Source organism: Indicator indicator, chromosome 27, assembly GCF_027791375.1.
Source record: "Indicator indicator isolate 239-I01 chromosome 27, UM_Iind_1.1, whole genome shotgun sequence".
Lineage (NCBI taxonomy): Eukaryota > Metazoa > Chordata > Aves > Piciformes > Indicatoridae > Indicator > Indicator indicator.
In genome coordinates this window covers 11,861,681-11,868,422 of record NC_072036.1, presented here as the reverse complement: position 1 = coordinate 11,868,422, position 6,742 = coordinate 11,861,681, and positions in this window count along the sequence as shown.

Below are 6,742 nucleotides of genomic sequence, written 5' to 3'. Positions count from 1 at the left end.
GTTCAAGGCCAGGTTGGATGGGGCCTTGAGCAACCTGGTACAGTAGGAGGTGTCCCTGCCCATGTGTCCTGGTTTGACACAGTCTCCTCTCACAAGAAAGCAGATTCAGTTAGCTAAACCCATGACCCCAGGACATGAGGTTGGAACTAGATGACTGTTAAGGTCCCTTCCAACCCAACCCATTCTATGATTCAGTGATAAATCCAGACTACAATAAAATGTGTGCTGAAATCCTGCAGAACTTGCACCATTTTCTGGGTTGCTTTTGTTTTGCAGCCGACTTAGGTCAGAGTGAACTAAGAATGAGCAGCAACTCCTGCAGCTGTCTGAAGGAGAATTTCATACTCAGTGCATTTGCTCTTCTTCAGGTGACATGACTCTATCCTTTAGAGTTTTTTTTCCTAGGATCCTTGGAGAGAAAGCTTCCTGCCTGATGTACAGTTGTTTGCTATTAACAACATGGCAGGTTTGAAGGGATCCTTTTCTTTGTGGCACCAGTGCCAAAGTGATCCAGTGGAGTATGTCCCTGCTGACTGCAGGGTTTTGGACTAGATGACCCTTGGGGGTACCTTCCAACCCAAACCATTCTATGATTCCAGACCTGTGACCCCTCATTATTTTTAATTTTTTTAGAGTTTTTTGTTGTTGTTGTTGTAAGCCATTTTTTTCTTGGTGACAATGAAACTCTTACTCGGATAAAATTTAAAACAAAAAAATAACTGAAAAAAAGCCCTATTTTTACCATACTAAAAAAAAAAAGAGAAAAAATATTGTAAAGAAAAATATTATTGAGAAAAATATTATAAAGAAAAATATTCTAAAGAAAAAATATTCTAGAGAAAAAATATTCTAAAGAAAAAATATTCTAAAGAAAAATATTCTAAAGGAGAATATGATAAATAAAAATATTCTAAAGAAAAATATGATAAAGAAAAAATATTTTAAAGAAAAATATTCTAAAGAAGAATATGATAAATAAAAAATATCTTAAAGAAAAATATGATGAGAAAAAATATTCTAAAGAAAAATATTATTAAAAATATGCTAGAGGAAAAAATATTATAAAGAAAAAATATTATTAAAAAAAGAGTGTAAAATCTGCAGGCTTATTTTCTTTGGTAGAAAAAGAAAAGATTTTGAAAAGGAAGAGAAAGTCTTCCCGCATGATTTCTGTCCTCTTGAAATGATTTCCTGATACTGGAATGAATTCTGTGTTTATATTTCCCCCTCTGATAAGAAAAGGAAAGTTGGAAATGCTTCGGGCTTCCACGTTGCTTCCTTTCACAACAATTAAAGATAAATTGCCATGTTTTGATGAAAACCCCAAAAAGTCCTTTCCTCCTGCTGTCCTTTTTTGCCTGAATAATGGGGAGGTTGGCAGGGGTTTGAACCAGGAGGCTGTGGAAGGTGAGTGCTGTCCATAAGGCAGAGGGGAGTCGAGGCAGCGAGGGGGTCTTGGGGTACTGCTGCAGACGGATCGGCTCTGTGGGTGCTCTGCTGTAACACGAAGCTTGTGAGAGGTCAGTGGCCACGCTCTGTAGGCTGCTCCCTGCCTATCTGTGCCATCTCTTGAAATAACAGAGACTTCCAGCACTCCTTCACCTTCTTCCCTCTCTGACTCCACCATCCCCTCCCTCCCCTGTCCCTCTTTGGCACACATCCTTCAGCGCTACTCTCTTTTCTTCCTTGAGCTTTTCCTGTTGTCATCACAAAGACCTCTATGTCCTTTATTGTGCTGTATCGTCTCCTTGCCTGCCTCAGAGGCTGTCTCTGGCTCTGGAGATAAAGTCTCTGCTAAGGAAAGGATGGGGATTTAATTTAGGGGAAAAAAAAACAAACCCTCAAACCAACACAGAGAGTTAAGAAAAAGCAGCAAGCTGGTGCCCTGCTTGGGCAACAAGCCCCCTGCTGCTGTGACCCAGCCAGGCAGATTCCAGATTTGCCTTTAATTAACAACTTTCTCACTCATGTCCCCAAACTTTGTGAATTTCCTGAACAATCTATTTATGACCTGTTCCCTTGAAACTTGGAAGAAGTTCATTTTGAGAGAAGCTTCCACATGACCCTGCCAAGAGAATTACCAAAATAGACCTGCAGTAGCATTGTTATTTGGGAGGATTCCTGACCCTTCATTTGTCTGTTTGTGTTAGGGTTTTTTTGTTGTTGTTTTGGGGTTTCTTTAAGCCATTTTGCCTTGGTGACAATGAAAGTTAAAAGGAGCTTTTAAAGTAATAGAGTAGCTGTTTGTGTTTGCAGTGTAAACTATATCAGCAGGACCTGCAGAGCTGGGAGAATAAGAGTTGAGGTTGCTGCTTTACCATGCTGTCATGTGGAGTATCAGGTGCTAAAAATATGCACTGGAGTAAAAACTTCACTAATCTGGAACTGGAATTTAAGGTAGAGAAGCAATTTGCTGCATGCTTCTCAGACAATATTTGCAGAGGACAAATTGACTCCTGAATAAACTCGGGAGGGGTTCTGATAATTATCATGGATGCCACCAGCTTCTCTTCCAAGTGTCTGGCACATTTGGGGCCCAATTTCTTGAACCTTGCCTGCCCTACACGAATCAGTTCTTTCCAGTCATTGAAACAATCAGATCTGTGGTGGCCTTCCTAACAAAATTGTCTGAGGAAGAATCCCAAATGACTTTTAAGAGCCTTCTGATCAGTACAGAAAGTAGATGTGATCTCTGTGCTTCATAAGATGAGTTGTGTCACACTAACAGAAGGCTTCAGGTTTCTGCTGGATGCTTGCGGAGACCAAAGATTTTTTCCCCTCTTCTTTGATACTAAGATTGGTTCCCAACTTGGTTTGGGTTTAAAATAATCTCTTCCTGCAGCAGCACAAATTGTCTGCAGTAAGACAAGAACATCATGCAGGATGTGCTAGGGCTCCAGCCTGGGATGCAAAGTAGTCAATCAGGAACCCATTTTCCCTCCTGCCATCCTGGTGAGGTGTTTGGGAGGCAGTGGGGGCTTCTTTACAGAGGGGCAAATAAATAATTTCCTGCAACCCTGTGAGCAGGCCAAACAGCAAAGATAAGCAGGAAGTTGTCAGTGATCTTGATTTCCCTTGCTCTATTCTTGTGGCACTCCACAGTCCCACAAGAAGGGAGCAAATCTCTTTTTCTGTGGTGCACCAGGAAGTATATGGCTTGTGGTAGATGGAGACATGTGGAATCCATGTGCTCTGCATCCTTTAGACCTGTTCTCTGTACTCCACTCTGTGGGGTAGTCTTAGATCCACACAGTAACGTGTGCATTAGAAAAAAAAAAAACAAATGGAAAGCAAAAAGGACAAAGGCCAGAACTCTGTACCAAACCCAAAGCATTCACTGTGTGCCTCTCCTCTTGGGGAGAGGACAGGAAAACACTCAGCATATGATTGACATGAGCTGTGCTACTTAATGTGTTAATGATAATTACTCACAAGCTTGTGATGACTGAGCTGTAAGGCTCCAAAGCACAAACTGGAATAAAGAAAGGTGAAGTAATATGGGCAGAAACTTCACTGTTTAACACCACAGATATTTTTATCCTGCTCAGCATGATTTTCCTTCAGTGATACAGAGAGGAGAGCCCAAAGGTTAATGTCATTGTTAATATTCCATGTGTATCCCCCCAGGGAAGCAGTGGATTCCCCTACACTGGACAGTTGGAAGACTCAGCTTGCCAGGGTGCTGGCCAGCTCACTTCAACTCCACTATCACCTAGAAAGGTTGGACCAGATGATCCTTGGGGTCCTTTCCCACCTGGCATCCTGTGTGATTCTGTGATCATTTATTAGACATTTCTCCTATGAACAAGTCTACTTAAAGACACTTAGTGCAAAGTGTCACTGCCTGCTAAAGATCTCTCCACTTAATGTTTGAGGAGTCCTGAGTGGTTTGCAAATCAATGGAACACTGATGGGACAGAGATAAACACTTCCTACTGAGAAATGTCACATCAGTCTTTCTGCTTTGTTGCACTCTGTCGTTAATGCACCGAGAGGCATTGGAGTGACACAGCACAGGCTGTGACATCCTGGCACAGGCTATCAGGCATCCTGAGGCACGTGCAGAGTGGGTAAACACTGTTGTAGTCATACCAAGTGGCACAGAGGGCAGAGAGAAGTGGTCACAGTTACTTTCAGGGCACACTAACAGGCAACCAGAGCCTTGATAAATGGATTTTCCCTCATGCATTACTCTCTGAGCAGCAGCATGCAGATAAATGCAATTTAACACCCAGCAGCTCTCCCCTCCTGGAAAAGTAAGAAGTCTGACAACCTGTGTTCTCAGGATCCTTTTAGGATTAGGTTTCCTCTTGCTTTCTACAAATGGGAATGTTAGCAAACACTGTCACTCTGCTCTACCTGGTACAGCCCTCCCATTGTTCAGGGTGATAGGTAAAGAACTGGAGTTTCAGGAGTGCTTAAAGCAGTTCAGTTAGGGCTTGCAATTTTGCTAAGAGCTGAAATACCCAACTGTTGTCCACTGTCTTTGTGAAGAGCTCAAAGGGCCTTGCTTTTGTAAGAGCTATGTAGTCACAAGGAAGGTAAAACCATGCTTGGGGAGCAGAGAAACTCTATGCTCCTATTTTAAATATGAGTGGCCTCATGAATTTGGTTTCAAGATACCTGAAAGTTTCCAGATTTTTATTTCATTGTTGATTGCTATTTTAATTTTTTTGCTACCTTTGACAGCATTTTACATTATATCAGCAATCAGAGTTGCCTTAGAACTCATTGCTCTCTTGAGTACCTTGTTTCACCCAAGTATAAATACTAGAAGAAATATACATGAGTATTTAGAAGCTTTTTGTGAGAGAAACAGAGAAGAAGAGAGCTTGATGCACTTGGGAACTACTAGATTTCATCTTGTGCTTCAAGCAAACCTTGGTGGCATATGATTCATATTTTATGGTAAATTAATGCAGCACCCTGAAATAGGGATAAGTAAGTCTCCATTTCGCAGAAATGTGCATGCATGGCTGTTGAATCAGGGCTTGGCAACAATACCACTGCCAAACATGAAAGAAATGTCCTTTTAGCTCCCAGGGGGATGTTTTTGGAACTGCCTTTTGAAAAATCATGGGATAGCTGGAGTTGGAAGAGAACTTAAAGATCATCCAGTTCCAACCCCCCTGCCATGGGCAGGGACACCGCTCACTAGACCAGGTTGCTCCAGGCCTCATCCAACTTGTCTGCAAAATACAGTGCAACTTGTAGCTGCAGCCAAGGAAAGGGTGCTAGCCAGCCTGGATGGGCAGGAATGACACTTGCTGCATTTCCTACCCAAAGCAGTGACACAATTTTTCCTCTCTTCCCATCTAATGGTGCTAAGCATCCTTCCCACTGTGATTGAAGCATCCTTCCAGCAGTGTGTGCAGCAGATGGAAGAGAGGCGTGGATCCCTCTTTCCACCTGTGCCTTTGTTCACAAAGAGCACCTTTTAGGAACAAGTTCTTTACCATCAGGGGAGTAGAACACTGGAACAGATTGCCCAGGGAGGTAGTTGAGACTCCATCCCTGGAGATATTCAAAGTGATGCTCAACAAAGCTCTGGGCAACCTGATCTGGTTGAGGATGTCCCTGCTGACTGCATTGGGGTTGGACTGAATGACCTTTGGAGGTCCCTTCTGAGCAAAACCATTCTATGATTCTATGATTCTATGATTCAGTTTGGACCTTGATTATTTTTATTCATTCATGCCCCCCCCCCTTTTTTTTTTCTTTTGTGTGTTGCTTTTAAAATACAAAATTAGAAATTAAACTGGAATTAGAAAAATGTGGTTGAAAAGGACTGGAGATCTCAGTTCACCTTCTGGGTTTGGGAAAGCAACAAGATATGAAAAGATAAGAGGAGAAATATGTATAGAAAACCCAAGACAGGGCTTTGTGTGCATTTCTTGTCACCCTACTGTGTACAAGGGAAAGTCATTAAGGTTCAGGAGTCAGGCCAGTGCTTGTTGATGGTCTAATTGCTTTGTCCACAAAAAGTCTCAGTACATAAATGTATCCCTTATCATCTCCCACTCTTGCTGCCTAGATGTTATATGCCTCCTTGTTCAAGTATAATAAATCCCTAAAATTCACAGTTTCTCCCAGGATTTTTATGTTGAGTTAACTGAAAACAGATTTGACTTGGGAGAAAAAAAAAAAAGAAACCAAACCCACCACAGTGTTTGCAACCAAAGTGCTTCAGCTTTGGAGTCATTTCTCTGAACAGCAAAGGAAGGTTCCCAGTGAGCTCCACCACAGGGTCTTGTACTCCAGGCTCTTGGGCAGATGGGAACACTCCATCTCTCCTGCTGCAAGCCCTCCACAGCACAGCACAGCACAGCACAGCACAGCACAGCACAGCACAGCACAGCACAGCACAGCATCAGGTGTTCTCTTACTTCCCCTCCTTTTGAACCTTTGGCTTGGCCTGCTGTAGTTCACCCTGACTCATCTCCAGCAGGAAGGGTGGAGGTTTCTCTCTCCCAGAAGAACCAATCTGGTGGTTACAGGGTTCTTCTGGGATGTGGGAATTCTGGAGTCAAGCCTTTTGAGGCTGAAGAGAAGAGCCAGATTTCCTGCTTCCCAGATGAGGGAACTGTGGCATCGTGCACAAGGTGAGAATGGGTTCAAAAAATGTGGAGATGTAGCACTTTGGTCATGGAGATGGTGGGTAGAAGCTTGGACCTGATGATTTAGAGGTCTTTTCCAACCTTAAGGATTCTATGATCATATGAAATTATCAGGGAGCTTAGAC